Source organism: Mobula hypostoma, chromosome 2 (genome assembly GCF_963921235.1).
Source record: "Mobula hypostoma chromosome 2, sMobHyp1.1, whole genome shotgun sequence".
Taxonomy (NCBI): Eukaryota; Metazoa; Chordata; class Chondrichthyes; order Myliobatiformes; family Myliobatidae; genus Mobula; species Mobula hypostoma.
Window position 1 is genome coordinate 137,060,316 of NC_086098.1, and position 18,149 is coordinate 137,078,464.

An 18,149-nucleotide genomic window follows, 5' to 3' on the forward strand; every position below is an offset into this window, starting at 1 on the left:
TGTGTTTTTTTTGGGAAGAATAATGAAAATATCATGGAAGGACAGAATAACAAATGAAGAAGTGTTGTGAAAAGCCGGAATAACAAGAGAGCTGATGTCATCAATCAGGAAACAGCAGATGGGATTCCTGAGACATGTACTGAGGAAAGAGTAGCTGGAACATCTTGCAGTGGTGGGAAAAACTGATGGAAGAAAAGTTGCAGTCGACAGCATATGATATTCATGAGCTACATCAGGGGGTGGACAGGCAGAAGTTTTGAATTGCTTATTGGAACTTCTCAGATTAAAGAGAGGTGGAAGACCATGATCACCTGCGTCATACGACACTGCACGTGATAATAACGATGCACCACTCGCTGCATAAAACTGCTGAATGGAAACTTTCCATGCCCTCATGCGTCCCTTAGTCCAGGGGTTCCAATATTTTTTATGCCATGAACCCTGACCACTAAACAAGGGATCTGTGGACACCAGGTTGGTCCTAGATTATGCAGTGCTCTGAAACATAACCTGTTGCTTATATTTTACCTGTAGCTGCAGCCTGGTTATCCGATGGGATTGATTCTTTAGATACATGATCAAATATTTGGGATTATAGAAATAAATATATGTTGGACAGTGTCTTGCCACATTGTGTTGGACTAGGATTTTGGTCATCAATGGTCAGGTATCAGGAGGTTTTTTCCTCTTGCTTGAGTGCCATTCAGATTAGTCATCAGGTCAGTTTTGGGTCTGTGTTTAATTATCCACACAAGTGGATCTCTTAATCTGCCTGTTCCTTTAGGAATTGCAGTGAGTTCAACATCACCCTCGCTTTCCACAGAGAGCAGACGTAGACTTCTCAATCTCCCTTCGTTGTTTAAAGTTGCAGTAGATTCAGTTAATTAGCCATCAGTTAATTGGGGCAGCCACTTATTTGGGACAATTCTTAAAGAACAAAAATTACTCGAGAAAATAGCTGGGATTTCCTCTGTTTATTTGGGACACTATACCACTTAATTGGGACAGGAGACTGTTGCCGAACAATTTCTAACTAGTGTCAGTCATATTAACTTGTACAGCTGTTAGACTGTACACCATATTTAGAGCAATCAGTTTTTAAATAGCGTCAGTTGCATGTATTTATTTTCAAAAAGCATTGATATTTGTAACTGATAGATGGTGAGAAATCAGCAGAAAGACAATCGGGAACTATTTTGCTCACTGTGGTGTCAAGCGTTCAGGCTTTGAGATGCCAGAAATGGCTGGGAATGAAAATGAAATGATTTCACTAGTTAGGAACTATGAAGAATTTGAAGGTGTCAGCAATCATCTTGAATGTTACAATGAAAATGAAGATTTGGAGGATGCAATCATCAGAAGTGTTACTGTGAAGGCAGTCGACTATCTACACTAGATGTTTGGGCTGATGTTGTTCACTGACAGTTACTAAGCAGAACACGTCAGCATACACTGGATGAATTTCTCCAGTGTCTATTAGGAACTAATAGTTTTATAGTATTAGTAGTGTTCTAATTTGTTCTGTATTTCATTTAAATACATAATTTGTTAGTTAAATGGTAGTTTGCCTTTTTATACCCTTTTATACCCTTTTGACTAATCTCCATGAAACTTTGGCTAACTGGGGCAGCCACTTGATTGGGCCAAAATGTACTGGTCCCGATGTGTCCCAATTAACCAGACTCCACTGAATTGCATTTGCCATTAAGCATTTGTATCTTTTGTAAGACAATGCCTGGCCTTGAGTCTTATCACAAAATGCAGAGGAACTGTGACCACCATTGTGTGACACTGGAGACCTTAGTCAGCTTTGCAAAACAACATTTGCTTCAGTTTCTAGTCTGTGTTTTGTGCAATTGTTTAATCAGATAAAAGAAGACTTGAGTCTTGGGGGTTGAAAAGTATTCCAAGCATGTGCAAGAGGATTTACAACAACAAATTTGTACTTGCATTGGCCTTTTTAGACAGTGTTTTCAATCCAGTTGTATCATTGTGTTGTGTGGTTATTTGTTCTTGCACTTGCAAGTTTCCGGGAGTGGCTACAATAAATAATTGCGAAGTGCTGGATACTGCCAACTTTATGTAGACCCTTAATTTCATACACCTTGATTCGGTCTCCTCCACACTCCACAGGTAACATTATGTGATGTGCAAGCAGGTTTGAGGTGTAGGAATGTCCATGAGATGGAATGGTGTGGGAGTGCTCAGCAGTCTGTTCCTCTGGCTCCAGGTGTTCTTGATCTGGTTTGATGCTTTGTTGGGGCCCCAGAGGGAGCTGAGGCTCTAGCATTTTAAAAAGAGTGTTTATAATATTTCAGTAATATATGAGTAATATTGTAAATGTATAGCTTGATTAAGCATTTCTTGTTTGTTTAGAAAATCCATTTTTGGTTGTATGTAAGAATTACGTATATGGCATACATCATTATGCCACCAGGTCATATGTGACCGCCTCATTAGAATAAAAGTAAGTCAACCCATATCCCCGCTCCTGTGTTGTTCTTCTGATTAGTTTTAGAGTTACAAAATATAACAGTGGTGACGAGGAAGTTTTGAAACCAACCCCAGATGACTACCTATTTGCTGAAGCACAGAACATTTTTCTTTGGAAGGGGGAGAGAAACGTTTGAGTTTTTTTTTAAAAAAGGCAGAAAACATACCGAACAGGTTCATAAACAGTGAGTATTGGGTGATAATTGATAATAAACAAACCGAAATGGCTGGGTACATCTGAAAGATAGATGTGTTTGCTTGCACAACAGATAACTGGACAATGTATACTGAATGAATTGAGCAGTATTTTAAAGCAAATAGAATGACCGATAAGAACTTAGGTCCAGTTTTGCTGACTGTAATCGGTGGGAAAGCACACAATTTGCTTAAGGGTTTAACTGCTCCAATCATATCAGATGAAATGAGCTTTGCCGACATCATGAATGTAATGCAGGGATGTTTAGAACTGAAACTATTGTTGATTGCAGAACACTTTAGGTTTCAAAAGTTGAATCAAAAGGAAGGGGAGTCCATTTCAGCTTGCAAGTCTGAAGTGAAGAAATTGTCCAAGCATTGTCAGTTCAGTGATGGGCTTAATGATGTACTGAGAAATTATTTAGTTTGTGGAATCTTACAAAGAAGCATTCAAAAATGGCTCCTAACTGGAGCACAAATCACATTTTAAAAGAGCAGTTGAAATTGCTGTAACAATGGAAACAGTAGTCAAAGATGCAATTGATTTGTAGTCAGGAATGAAAGTGATCATGAACAAAATTGCAATGTCTAAGTAAAAACCTGCCTGGCTGAACAAAAATGTGTGACTATTATAGCAGGGCCTTGCATACATGAGACCAATGCAGATTTAAAATTAAATGTCAGAATCAGGGGCATTTTTTTTTCACCAGCCCAATTGAAGGCTCTTGGCCCAAGACACTGACTGTTTACTCTTTTCCATACAGGCTGCCTGGCCGGCCGAGTTCCTCCAGCATTTTGTGTGTTGCTTCAGAATCAGAACCGAGTTTGATATCTTCAGTACATGTTGTGAAATTTGTCAATTTTGTGGCAGCGGTACAATGCAATACATGATAAATGTAGAAAATAGATGAATTACAGCAAGTATGTGTGTGTGTATATGTACTTTAAAAAATTTACTTGTGTTTCATATATAGTGAAAACAGAAATTAATTTATAAAAAAGTATTCATGTAGTGTTCATGTGTTCAATGGCCATTTAAGAATCAGATGGCAGAGAGGAAGAAGCTGTTCCATGCTGAGTGTGTGCCTTCAGGTTGCACCTCCTCCTTGATAGTAACAATGAGAAGAGGCCATGTCCTGGGTGGTGGGGTTCCTTAATGATGGACACTGCCTTTGTGGGGCACCGCTCCTTGAAGATGTCTTGGGTACTATGGATGCTAACACCCATGATGGAGCTGACTAATCTTACAACTTTCTGCATCATGCTTCAAGCCTGTGCAGTAGCCCCCCGCCCCCCCCCATACCAGACAGTGATGCAGCCAGTCAGAATGCTCTCCATGGTACATCTACTGAAGTTTTCAACTGTTCTATGTGACAAACCAAATCTTCTCAAATTCCTAATGAAATATAGGTGCTGTCTTACCTTCTTTATAACTGCATCAATATGTTGCAACCAGGTTAGGACCTCAGACTTTGACACCCAGGAGCTTGAAATTGCTCACTCTCTCCACTTCTGATCCCTGTATGAGGATTGGTATGTGTTCCCTTGTTATACCCTTTCTGAAATCCACAGTCAGTTCTTTGATCTTGTCATTGTTGAGTGCAAGGTTGTTGCTACGACACCACTCAACTAAATGGTGATGAGAGGGTGTATAAGAGAAAGATAATACCATCTGAGATTCTATCAACTATAGTTGTATCATCAGCAAATTTATAGATGGCATTTAAGCCATGCCTAGTCCCACGGTCATGGCCATAGAGAGACTAGAGCGGGGGGCTAAGCACACATTCCTGTGGTGCGCCAGTGTTGATTGTCAGCGAGGTGGAGATGTTATTTCCTATCCGCACAGATTGTGGTAATCTGGTTAGGAAGTCTGGCAGAAAATGCTACAAAGTAGGGCACATACAAAGCGTACGTCAGGCAGGCAAAAATAAAAGCACAGCATAGGCAAGAGAAAAATCTAATAAAACCAAGTTTCAGTTTCAAGAAAGAGCGCTAATTTGCATGCTGTTGATGGAAAATTCTGATAATGATGAGGGTGACACCAACCATGTAACCTTGAATTTTACAATGTGAAAGCTAGCAATATGGCTTGCACCTGAAGTGAGTGGCAAACTAATAAAAATTCAACTTCTCGCACATCTTGAGTATTACAAAGATTAGAAGATTATAGGCTAAACAAATGTGAATTCTTTAAACCAAGCATCACTTACTGTGGTCACACCATTGATGCATAAGGATTACACAAGTGTGCTGAGAAAGTTCAAGCAGTGGTGGTGTCCCAAGGCCAATGAACGTGCCACAGTTGTGGTCCTTTTTGGGATTTGTCAATTACTATAACAGGCTCCTGCCAAACCTGGCTACTGTGTTCTACCCCATAAACTCGTTACTACAGATCAGGAAGAAATAGCAATGGACAAAGCAGTGTGAGGCGCCTTTCCAAAAGGTGAAGAAAATGGTGGCACCAAACACGATACTTGCACATTATGTTTCACTACGTCCAGTGAGATTTGCTTGTGATGCATTGCCTTATGGTATAGGTGCAGTCATGTCACATGTTATGAGTGATGGAACTGAACGCCCCATAGCCTTTGCATCATGTTCCCTTACCGCTGCAGAGAAAAATTTTGCGCAGGTTGACAGGCCTTGAGTCTGGTTTGGGGTGTTAAATATTTGGGAGAGAGTTTACCTTCGTTACTGATCATCAGCTGCTGGTGTCCATTTTCAATCCAATGGAGGGTGTTCCACTAACAGCAGCAGCATGAATGCAGAGAGGGGCTCTGTTTCTTAGAGGACACAATTGCAAGATCGAACTCGAGAACAACTAATCATGGAAATTCTGATGGATAGTCCTGTTTACCTTTGGAAAAGGAAATAACTGAACAATTTACAAAAGAGGACATTCCCCCTTGACGTACTCTCCCTAATGCAAATCTAACGTTGCTGTACTGCGGCAGAGATGATCCAAAGGCAAACCAGAACAGCCCCCACACTGTCTCAGTTCTATATGGCCACCCAAAACGGCTGGAATGCACAGCAGAAATTCCAGTTCCCTCGTTTTTACCAGCTCCGGGATGAACTTGCCCGTGACGTTGTTGCCTCATGTAGATTGAGAGTTTTTGCACCATCCAAGCTGAGAGCTGAAGCGTTGGATGAGGTCCATGCTAGTCATCTAGGCGTGGTCAAAATGAACGGGTTGGCTGAAGGCTTTGTCTGGTGGTTTGGGATAGATCAGCTGATTGAGCCGCTTGCCCTTGCCGTGCATTGTTTGGGATGCCAGTGTGTCCGGAGCTGTCCGAAATACTTGTAATCCCAGAGTCAACTGCTATGGAGGATGTCCCAGAACCAGACATTTTCACAGCCACAAGTCTCACCTGCCAAACAGGAAAGACATCATCTTCACGAGTAATAAATCCTCCGCGGCGATTAAATCTTTAGGTCTGAATGGGATAACTTAAAGTTTACTGTGTTCAGTTAGAGTTTATAGCTAAGCAGGGAGGAGAGTAGTGTATTCGATATTTCAGTGATATTTGATACGGTAAATATATGGTTTGTGTTGGCGCATGGCCAAGTGGTTAAGGCATTCATCTAGTGATCTGAAGGTCGCTAGTTCGAATCTTGGCTGAGGCACTTAACCACACGTTGCTCTGTGACGACACCGGTGTCAAGCTGTATGGGTCCTAATACCCTTCCCTTGGACAACATCGGTGGCGTGGAGAGGGGAGATTTGCAGCATGGGCAACTGCCAGTCTTCCATAAACCTTGCCCAGGACTGTGCCCTGGAAACCTTCCAAGGCGCAAATCCATGGTCTCACGAGACTAACAGATGCCTAAAAAAAATTATATGGTTTGATTAAGCATTCGATTTTTACATAATTCATTATAGGTTGTATGTAAGAAGTATGTGAATGACATGTGTGAGCGCCTCTCTAAGAGAAAACTAAGTAGACCCAAATTCCCGGCTCCAGTGTTTTTTTTTGGATTCATTTTGGAGTTACAGAACCTAACAGTTCCCTGACCTAGTAATTAGTTTTACAATACTCAGCAGGTCATGTAGTATCTACAGAAGAAAATGGACAGTCAGTGTTTTTGATTGAAGACTTCCATCTGGACTTGATCTGCTGAGTTCTCCCTGCAATTTGTTGCTCCAGACTCTCTGGTGTGTCTTCTCTTCATCTGTTGTACGCTGTTTTGTGCTTGTCTGTGTGATAACATTGGCTGTGCTTCAGAAGAGTCTAGTTCTCTGGCAAATAGAAGCCTACAAAATAGGAATAGAAATGGGGCATTCGGCTTTTCAAACCTGTTCTAACACTCAACGCCATTGTGGCTAACTGTCACTTAATTACCCTCTTCCCACCTCCTCTCCAAATTCAGATCTTCTGCTGTCAAAGTTTACCTGTATCTTTGACTGTTTAGTGATTTGTCCGCCATGACCTTCTGTGATAGAAAATTCCACGTGTTCAACATAAAAGTAAAGAAATTTCTCCTGATTCTGCTCTAGGTGTCGTGATGCAGCGGGGAGCAAGGTGGCCCTGCACAAGCCAGATGTAAACCCTCCCTTGCAAGTGAATCTTAACTCTGTGTTTAAAATCTCAAAGCCTATGTGTTTGTAGCAGTTGTGGCATCAAGGACAATTGAATTGGGCTCGCAAAGCAAAGTCTACTTGACGATAAGTTCAATTCAAGCGATTGGTGTAGGGAGGCTTTTACACAGGGCAGGTTCGTGGCTTGCAGCTGTGACTGAAGCAGGAATCTGTCAGCATTTGATAAGAGGTGGAAACAGACCGGTGGGATTTGTGCTGTGACTTGCTGGAGGAGATAAATGCCGGGCCGGTTGCTGGCTGACTTCTGTTGCTGTGTGTGATTTACAGTCTACAGAAACCCAAGTGCTGAAGTTGCAGAACTGCCAGCTGCTGTGATGGTAAGAATGCAAAGGGCCATGGTAGTGGAGGCCCTGCCTTTGATGAATGGTCGGCTGAGAAATTTGCAAGTCTAATCACACTCTTCCTAGCCACTCACTCCTGAGGCTTGATTTCAGTGTTTACAGGCCAAAGTAGTCTCTTGCCTATTTGTTTCTTGTTCTCTTCCTGCACCTGTTCTTTCCCTGTAAATCCATTGTTCAGTCTGGATATATCGAGTAACTAAGTCCCTTGGTGCTAAGACCAAATGTGTCACATGATTGAAAATTGACGTTGCCTGCAGTGAGACACAGTGACCACTGTTTCTGGGCCATTTTATGTTGTTCTTGTAACCTGGACTCTTCATTGAATGGAGTCGCCTTTGCGACTGACTGCATTGGAGCCGAGGGGTTTGAAGGCTGACTTGGCAAATGTATGAAATTGTAAAGCCGTGGCGAGTCAGAATAGTTAAAGACAAGCGAGCATAGGGTTGAGGTGAAAGGGAAGAATTTAGGTCTTTGTAATTTTTTCTACAGAAGCTGTTTGTCATTGCTGTCTTTTGGGCAGTGTCTCTCTCCCAAACTCAAAAGTACATTGAATTTTTATGTTCTTAACATCAAAAGTGGCCCTGGGTGATTCAAAACACTCTCAGTAGTTACAATGACATTTTGTTTGCTTCAATATTTTGGGTTGACAGTGCTTCCTTTGAGTTGCATATTTGTTGTGGAAGGCACCTCTGAATGTTCAAATACCTTTGGGAGAAACTAATTTCAGGATTCCCTGAACTTGTAATGGTGCAAATTACTTAAGCCCATAGTTAGCTGGTTTAATGTAGGCCAATTAACACAACCCCATCGTCTTAATATTTGGCGGATGCATATGCACATGTCTCATAGTCATCATTTTGTGAACCATCTCTCTTAGTCTTTGGGCCTGCCTGAAATTAACTGTACAATAAGTACTGAAGGCTGATTCTTGAGTGAATACCTGCTATATTCACTTAGCTTCAGAATACTCCCGCAGCATCTGTGGAGGGAAATGGACAATCATCATTTCAGCTTGGATGCACTCAATCCTGGTGAAGGATCTCAACCCAAAACATTGACTGTTCAGTTCCCCTCCACAGATGCTGCCTGACACTTGCTGACTTCCTCTAGCAGTTTTTTTTCCCCTCTGCACCAGATTCTAGCATCCATGGTCTTGTGTGTGTTCATGTACAAAGCTCAGTTGGTGCAGAGACTAATCAGCTCAATGGAAGGGTCTCTGGGCTTCTACGACAGGCTGACTGTTCCATTCTTGCACCTCCATCACCACCCCTGCTCCCTCTTTCCCCACCCCCCACCCATCCCCAGGACCCACCTGCATGTCTGACTTTCACGATCCAAAAACACAATTCTCACGTGTCCATTGTGGGTGCTTGGCTCCGTCTCTTTACCAGCCATCCAAAGCAGCAGATAGTTTGTCCATCTCCGACTGGATGAGCTGAAACTTTCCCCGGATAAATGCAGGGAAGACCAGGGAAGAAGTGGCCCTCTCGCGAAGGGAGAAGAGTGTTCTGACCCAAGCAGACGTGGGTTGTTGTACCATAGTGACTAACCACAATGGGAACAATACCAGTCAGTGTATCATGTACATACAGAGCGAGCATGGTTGTAGCTTCTGATTATCTGAAGGGGCTGCTTCTCTTATTTCGGCTGTATTTCATCTCCATATTCATGTTTTCATGCTGAATTACTGCATAACAACCATCAAAGCAGACTGGATCATGTCTTTCCTTTGAGGTGCCCTAAGGAGCTATGTGGCTTTGGGCATCAATGAACCAGTTTCTGCATCTGTAAGGCACGTTGGGAGCATGATGGAACTTGTCATGAAGCTCAGGGACATCCAGGGCAAAGTAGCCTAATTGATATCCCGCCCAGATAGTCCTTTCCTCCAGTACACTGTGGCTGCAGTACGCACCGTCTACAAAATCCACCAGGTACTCCCCCAAGCTACTCTGACGCAGGATTCTGTGAGGAGATTTGCTTGTCAACTCAAAACTTCTACAGATGTACCGTGGAGAGCGTTCTGACTGGCTGCATCACCGTCTGGTATGGGGGTGAGGGGCTACTGCACGAGATCAAAATAGGTTGCAGAATTTTGTAAGATTAGTCAGCTCCATTATGGGTACTAGTCTCTGTAGTATCAAAGACATCTTCAAGGAGCGGTGCCTTAGGAAGGCAGCGTCCATCATTCAGGACCCCAACACCCAGGACATACCCTCTTCTCACTGTTACCATCAAGAAGGAGGTACAGAAGCCTGAAGGCACACACTCACAATTCAGGAACAGCTTCTTCCCCTCTGCCATCAGATTTCTAAATGGACATTGAACCCATGAACACTACCTCACTACTATTAATTATTTCTGTTTTTTTTCTTGCACTTCTTATTTTAACCACTATTTAATAGACACTTGTTACTTGTTACATACACCTGTTAGGGTGCATTCTCCAGTTACCTTACAAGGGAACCGTAGCCTACAGCCAGGAGCAGATGTCATCAGGTGGTTCCCAACCTTCACCGAGTGTTTCGGCCCTTACCCTCAACACTCTCCAGTTGGTGGGCCGGCAGTGGTGGCCAAATCACTGCCCATCTGCTCCTGGCTTCCAGCTTCCTTCCTCTCGCCTACTCCAAATCCAACAAGAGGCTCGTTCTGCCTCTTCCCCCATCCTACGAGCTGCTTTTTTTTTTGCTCCTTTCATCCAGGCCCAGAGCTAAAAACAACTGCCATGTATATCTACTTAATGTTACTTAGTTTTGGTTCTCTATATTTATTTATCATGTATTTCATTCTACTGCTGCCATAAAGTTAACAAATTTCACAGCATATGCTAGTGATATTAATTCTGATTCTGATTTTCAGAGCCTCTTCTAATCTCGGCCTTTGCTTTCATTCCATTCAGTTAAAGAGCTGTATGTTTATATTTGGTCAAGGATAGCCTATAAATTGAGGTGTCTGTGTATTCCATCGTGCTTTTTTAAAAAGAAAACCTAAAGTTTGTTTTAAAACCAGCTCTGAAAGACTGATTATTTTTATTGAGGTGAAATTCCATAGCATGTCAGCCGCTGGTCTTGGACCAGGAAGTAATGGATAGGAGAATCTCTGGCATGTTCAGTTTGCTACATGGTGTCAGAAGAATGCTTGTTTTCAGTCAGAAACCAGCAGTTGTAGACCTGTCTTTTCCTGCTTGGTGGATCATATATCTGGCCTTCAAAAGTATTGTGTGTTTGGATTGGAGAAGAAATTGTAACCGGGTAAGGAAAAGCCTGCCTTTCGGACAGGAATCTGGCACAGTGACAATTATTCAAACCCAACTAAAGAATGTATTAAAGGTTTTTTTTAAAAAAGAGCATTTTCAGCTTCAGTACTGGAGGAGGCATTTCTGTTCAATGATTGCATATCATGGCATTTTAGCACTAGAAAGTTCAAAGATCTTGCAAAGCTAAGAGGTGGAATCTTGGCAAAGCCAAACCTGAGGTGGGGGAGGGAAGGAACGTATTAACATGCTGAATTTAGAAAGACCCTCCACGTTCAGAAGAGGAAAGTAGTATCTGGGATTACTCTGAGGAATCTCCCAGCGCAGCCAACAGTAAACAAGGGTGAGAATTAAAATTCTAGAATTGGACTAGTTGGCCACAGTGACCGTGCATTCATTTTTTTTTCAGCCCTGACTCTGATCCAAATCCTGCAGCAGAAATTGTCACTCACTCTGGTACTGGAGAGAACTGGTGACGAATAGGAGGAAGATGCTATCACAGGTTGTGGGGCTATTCAGTGTGCTGTCTGTCCCAAGACACAATTTACATTTGGCATCAGGACTTGTCTGTAGTTCTTGATGAACTTCAGCAGGGCAGTTTTGGTGCCCCATTTGTCTGCATGGTCAAGTCCACAGCCTCTGAGTGAGTCAGCCGCACTCGACATTGGTCAGGGCTTTGAGTGCAAGAGCTGGGATGCCATTTACAACTGTGTAAGTGATTGGTGAGACATTACTCTGACCAGTTCTAGACTCCTATCTATAGGCAGGATGTCTTTAAGCTGGAAAAGTGCAGAAACGAGTCACAGGGAGGCGACTGGGATGGAAGGCTTGTGTTGAAAGGAGCGACTCAGTAGGTTGTGGTGTTTTTCCCAGGAGTGCAGGTGGCTGAGAACTGACCTTACAGAGGGTTACAAAATCGTGTGTGGCAAAGATAAGGTGCCCACCACTCTTTGTCCTCCACCGCCCGCCCCCCACCAAAGAAGGGGAGTTGGAAACTAGAGGACATTACATTTACAATGAGGGGAACCCAGTGGACAACATTTTCACTCAAGGGTAGTGGGTATGAAACACCAGATGAATTGGTAGATGCAGTTACAAAGGATATTTTGGCAGGTACATGGATAGAAAAGGCTTAGGGAGACAGCACAAAAACCGACATTATGACAGGTGAGAAAAGATACCTCTTCCCAAAGGGTGGAGAGCCTTCGGAAATCTTTGCTAAAGACAGCTTTTGTTGCTCAGTCACCGAATGTTGGGCTAGACTTGGGAAGTGGCACTAAGGAGAAGGATTATCTGTAGACACTGGAGCAGGCACAAGAGGCTAATTAGCCTGTTACTGTTGATTTTAATTTTGTTCTTGCAGCTGCAGAGATTGTGAGAGTGGAGATCAGTTAATTTGCTTTTTAATTGGCTGGTTAATATCAACTAGGCCACATTGCCCCTCTCTTTCTTGTCAGTATTATTACCAATGGGATCTTTTGTCAGAGAAGCCAAAAGCATCACCTTGCCTAGTTTAGTGGTCCAATTCCAAAGGGTAAGGCTGTGAAACCTACTCTAAGGGTTACACTGGTGTGTACAATATCTGCTGTGAGACTTTGGAAAATATCTAATCAAAACTGGTCATTACCTCTTCAAGTGGCTGGAAGACAGTACATCACGGGTAAAACCCTCCCAACCATGGAGCATATCTACATGAAACGTTGCCATAGAAAAGCAGCAACCATCAACAAAGATCCTCACCACCCAGACGATGCTCTTTCCTCACAGCTGCCATCAGCTAGAAGGTACAGGTGCCTCAGGACTTGCACCAACAGGTTCAAGAATAGTTGCCACACCTCAACCATCAGGCCTAGTAATTTCTACGTAGGAACATGTTCGGCACAACACTGTGGGCCGAAGGGCCTGTATTGTGCTATAGGTTTTCTATGCTTCTATATTTATTGTTTACTGTTCTATAGATTTGCCAAATATGCCTGCATGAAAAGAAAGCATCTGAGTTGTATGTGGTGACGCGTATGTATTCTGATGATACATTTTACTTAACTTTGAGATCCTAAACTTTTGTTTCAATGTGTGACGCTCCTTCCTTTATCCTAGTCAACAATTTTCCTGTTGATACATGAGGTGTCCAATCTGAAAGACCTGCATTTTGACACTTCTTGAAATGCTTTGCAACTGATGAACTATTCAGGTGTTTTTAGGAAATCCAGCAGCTAACTTCGCCCACAAATAGCTACTTAATACTTATCTATTTTTAGTAATATTGAGTGAAGAATAAATATTAGCTTGGAGAGATGTGAACTCCCGGTTCTGCTTTGAAATAGTGCCTTAGGGTCTTTAAACTAAGGTGTTGTCTGTGTCTATATTGCCTGTTCCAAATAGGGGCAGCCCCTTATGCGCCTGGCTGTCATGGTACTTAAAACTGGGAACTTCGAATCTCTGAAGTAAATACGATAGTGACAGAGATATGGCAAACTGCAATTTGTATGCCCAGTCTTTTCAAGTATGTTGTTGTCAAGTCAACACACAAGGAACTCCTCCAGTTGATTTATGGGATGTGGAAGCAGGGAAGAGTAGCAAGTTTGATTTTCAAACTCTTTCTGAGGAAACGGTTGGAATTTGATGATTTTTTTTCCCAAGTAGCAGGAAAGGGGTAAAAGATTTTGTTCTGGAGCTGCATGTGTACATCAGTGGTCTGGATAATGAGCAAAATGCAGATCTCAATTTAATAGACAATTGAACAACCATTTAATGGAAGTTTAGTGATGTTCATAAGATGGTGAAATGAGCTGAGAAAGAGGCTGAATTCTTTTTTTTAAAACTGAGGTTTGAATGGTTTTAAAATTTGGCATTATAAGGTATAAATGATAATTTTTAAAAAGCTTGTGCTTTATTTCAAGCAGTATAAAGCACAAGTTTTTATTGGGAGTCTGATGCATAATGTCACATTTTTTTAAAATTTTGATTTAAAAACATGCACTTTTTGAGCTGCATGTAATGTATTAAAGCAAAAGTAAGGGCCCATTACATGATCACCATAGCAACCCCCCCCCCCCCAGTATGTGAATGGTGATGGGCTTCATTACCCTGGTGGAAACTGGGTTCTCGGTGGCCTAGGCATTCTGCAGACGATATGCAGTGCAGTCACTGCTCCCCAGTGGTGGAGGGAATGAGCCAACGGGTGGCTGTGTTCTTGGTGGCATTTGAGCTTGTGCTGCCTCTGTATGGGCAAATGAAGAGACTTTCCCTTGACACCCCTGTATTGTAGAGAATCTCCTGCATCCCACCGGATGAGAGAAAAGCTGTTGCTACTTCTGGGTTTTGAATGTGTGTCCCTTGTTCTAGATTACCTTACAAGAAGAGAAGACCCTTTCCTCCACCACCACACTATCAAATCCCCTTAGGACAGGGGTTCACAACCTTTCTTGATGTCATGTACCCCTCCCATTAACCTAGGGGTTCATGGACCCCAAGTTGGGTATCCCTGCCTTAGAATCTTGTGCATCTCAATCAAGTCTCCACTCATTCTTCCAAATGGCAGCAAATGTAAGCTTTTCACCTATGAGATGGCGGCGGCAAGTGGGTATCGTGAGGCTCAGTGCCTTACCAGATTTCGAAAAATAGTGTTAATTTATCTGCTTGTTTCCTGCATGTTCGCTCGATTTGGCAATGCGAATTACACTCACAGCAAACAGTCACTTTTGGTCATTAACTACCGATGCACCAGCACAGTTTTGGACTATCCATTCAACTTCGACCAACTACCTCCGGAGTTAGTAAGGACACCGCAAACCTGCATTCAACTCACTCTGACCAGAAGGGCCCGGCACCAGCGTTGATACTGTAATCAAAGACGGGGGAAGCGTGGAGGTCTGCGTGCTAGGCTAAGGCTAAATCCACACTGGCCAGCGCTACTGAGCATCTTCTTCACCAATGTTCGGTCTCTAACGACCAAGCTGGACGAACTAAGGACTTGGACCCTCACACAAGAAGGCTTATGGATTGCAATGTCATGTATTTTATGGAGACGTGGCTAAACAGTGATGTCCCAAACAACGTGGTGGAACTGGAAGGGCGCACGGTCTTCAGGGCTGACAGAGCTGCAAAAGCGACAGGTAAAAGTAGGGGAGGTGGTTTATGCATCTATGTGAATTGATCATGGTATACTAACTCTACCGTTGCTGAAACTTATTGCTCTGCTGATCTGGAATACCTGATTATTAAGTGCAGACCTTTTTATTAACCACGAGAGTTTACACGCATCATTGCTGTCGCAGTTTATGTGCCACCGGATGCTAATGCTAAAGTAGCCATGAAAGACCTCAGTGCCGCTGTTAGCAAGCTGCAGACACTACATCCAGACGGAGCCATTATTGTCGCTGGGGACTTCAATCATTGCAACCTACGTACCATGCTTCCAAGATTTTACCAAAATGTATCATGCACCACAAGGGGAAGTAAAACCTTAGATCATGTCTACACAAATGTGGCTGACGCTTACAAAGCCACTACCCTCCCCCACCTGGGTCAGTCTGACCATCTTTCATTGTTTCTGCTTCCCAAGTACAACCCGGTCATTGAACGTGTGAAACCCACAATGAAGACCATTAAGATCTGGCTGGAGGGTGCTGACTCTGCTCTTCAGCACCAATTCCAGCACACAGACTGGAGCACGTTTGCTGCCCATGCCACCACAGACTCTCAGATTAACATTGACTTGTATACCAACTCTGTCCTTGAACACATCAACAAGTGTGTAGATAGTGACATCACAAAAACAAGTAAAAGTCTTCCCCAAGCAGAAACCATGGATGAACAGAGAAGTTCGGCTCCTGCTCAAAGCCAGAGATTCAGCCTTCAAGTCTGGAGACCGGGAGGATTACAGCTCAGCCAGGGCCAACCTGAGGAGGGGAATCTCTCAGGCTAAACACATATACAAACAGAGGATCGAGGAACATTTCAACTCCTCGGACCCCTGGCGCATGTGGCATGGCGTACAGGTCATTACAGACTTCAAACCACCTAGTACTGTGCCCCCTTCCAGCTCTGCTTCCCTCCCTGATGAGCTCAATTACATCTACGCTCGCTTTGACCGAGAGAACAAGGAGGTCAACCTCAAAGCGGATCTCCCACCTGGTGAACTGCCTCTCTCACTTTCCACCTCCGATGTCTGCGCCACCCTGACCAGGGTGAATGTACGGAAGGCAGCTGGTCCGGATGGAATACCTGGCGGTGTGCTCAGAGTCTGTGCAGGGCAGTCAGCCGGGGTCTTCACGGACATTTTCAATCTGTCCCTGGCCCAGGCAGTTGTCCCCACAAGCTTCAAGATCACCACCATCGTGCCAGTGCTGAAGCATTCCACTGCCACGGGCCTGAATGACTTCCGCCCAATTGCACTCACCCCCATCATTGCAAAGTGCTTTGAGAGACTGGTTCTATCACATCTGAAATGCTGTCTGCCCACTACCCTGGACCCCCATCAATTTGCCTATCGCACCAACAGGTCAACAGAGGACACCATCTCCACGGCACTTCACTCTGCCCTGACCCACCTGGACAGCCCCAACTCTTACGTCAGAATGCTGTTCATTGACTTTAATTCGGCATTCAATACTGTGATCCCCTCCAAGCTGATCACCAAACTTCGCCAGCTTGGTATCAGCTCATCCCTCTGTAATTGGACCTTGGCCTTTCTGACAGACCTCAATCAGTTAAGTTAGACAACCTCTCCTCCTCCACTCTCACCCTGAACACCAGTGTGCCTCAAGGCTGTGTGCTGAGCCCTCTTCTGTACTCCCTTTTCACCTATGACTGCATTCCTGAACAGTGTTCTAACTCCATAATCAAGTTCGTAGACGACACCACGGTGGTTGGCCTGATCAGAGGGCCTACAGGGCCTGACGAGATGGCCTACAGGGACGAGGTTCAGCACCTGGCTGTGTGGTGTGCTGATAACAGCCTGGCCCTTAACACCCAGAAGACCAAGGCGATCGTTGTGGACTTCAGGCATGCTAGGAGCCACACTTACATCCCCATCCATATCAACGGAGCTGTAATGGAGCGTGTATCAAGCTTCAATTTCCTTGGTGTCCACATTTCCGAGGATCTCACCTGGTCCCTGAACTCCTCCATCCTGATCAAAAAGGTGCAACAGCGCCTTTATTTCCTGCAGAAAATCAAGAAAGCTCACCTCTGTCCCAGGATACTGACGGATTTTTACCACTGTACCATTGAGAGCATACTCACCAACTGCATCTCAGTGTGGTATGGCAATTGTCCCATATCAGACCGCAAAGCACTCCAGCATGTGGTGAAAACTGCCCAGCGGATTATTGGCACCCAATTGCCCACCATTGAGAACATCTACCATAAACGCTGCCTGGGCAGGGCGAAAAGCATCTCACCCTAACCATAACAACAGGAATTCTGCAGATGCTGGAAATTCAAGCAACACACATAAAAGTTGCTGGTGAACGCAGCAGGCCAGGCAGCATCTCTAGGAAGAGGTGCAGTCGACGTTTCAGGCCGAGACCCTTCGTCAGGACTAACTGAAGGAAGAGTGAGTAAGGGATTTGAAAGTTGGAGGGGGAGGGGGAGATCCAAAATGATAGAAGACAGGAGGGGGAGGGATGGGAGACCGCTTTGCTGAACATCTACGCTCTGTCCGCCAGAGAAAGCAGGATCTCCCAGTGGCCACACATTTTAATTCCACATCCCATTCCCATTCTGACATGTCTATCCACGGCCTCCTCTACTGTAAAGATGAAGCCACACTCAGGTTGGAGGAACAACACCTTATATTCCGTCTGGGTAGCCTCCAAACTGATGGCATGAACATCGACTTCTCTAACTTCCGCTAATGCCCCACCTCCCTCTCGTACCCCATCTGTTACTTATTTTTATACACACATTCTTTCTCTCACTCTCCTTTTTCTCCCTCTGAATATACCCCTTGCCCATCCTCTGGGTTCCCCCCCCCCCCCCGTCTTTCTTCCCGGACCTCCTGTCCCATGATCCTCTCATATCCCTTTTGCCTATCACCTGTCCAGCTCTTGGCTCCATCCCTCCCCCTCCTGTCTTCTCCTATCATTTTGGATCTCCCCCTCCCCCTCCAACTTTCAAATCCCTTACTCACTCTTCCTTCAGTTAGTCCTGACGAAGGGTCTCGGCCTGAAACGTCGACTGCACCTCTTCCTAGAGATGCTGCCTGGCCTGCTTCATTCACCAGCAACTTTTATGTGTATCACCTTAACCATGGACTTTTTAC

At 44.1% G+C, this 18,149-nt stretch overlaps 1 protein-coding gene across 9 annotated transcripts in view; it reads left to right on the top strand.

Annotated features, from left to right (window-relative positions):
• LOC134342509 (tyrosine-protein kinase Fyn) overlaps positions 1-18,149 on the top strand; it is a 235,992-nt gene that overhangs the window by 13,925 nt on the left and 203,918 nt on the right. Inside the window, exon 1 of one of the 9 annotated variants that reach the window (XM_063040737.1) lies at positions 7,539-7,608. The exons of 7 other annotated variants lie outside the window; for them this stretch is intronic. The gene's annotated coding sequence lies outside the window, so the exon portion shown is untranslated. Of the gene's footprint in view, positions 1-7,538; positions 7,609-18,149 lie in introns of those variants that run through there. One more of the 9 variants, XM_063040739.1, reaches the window with a different exon arrangement.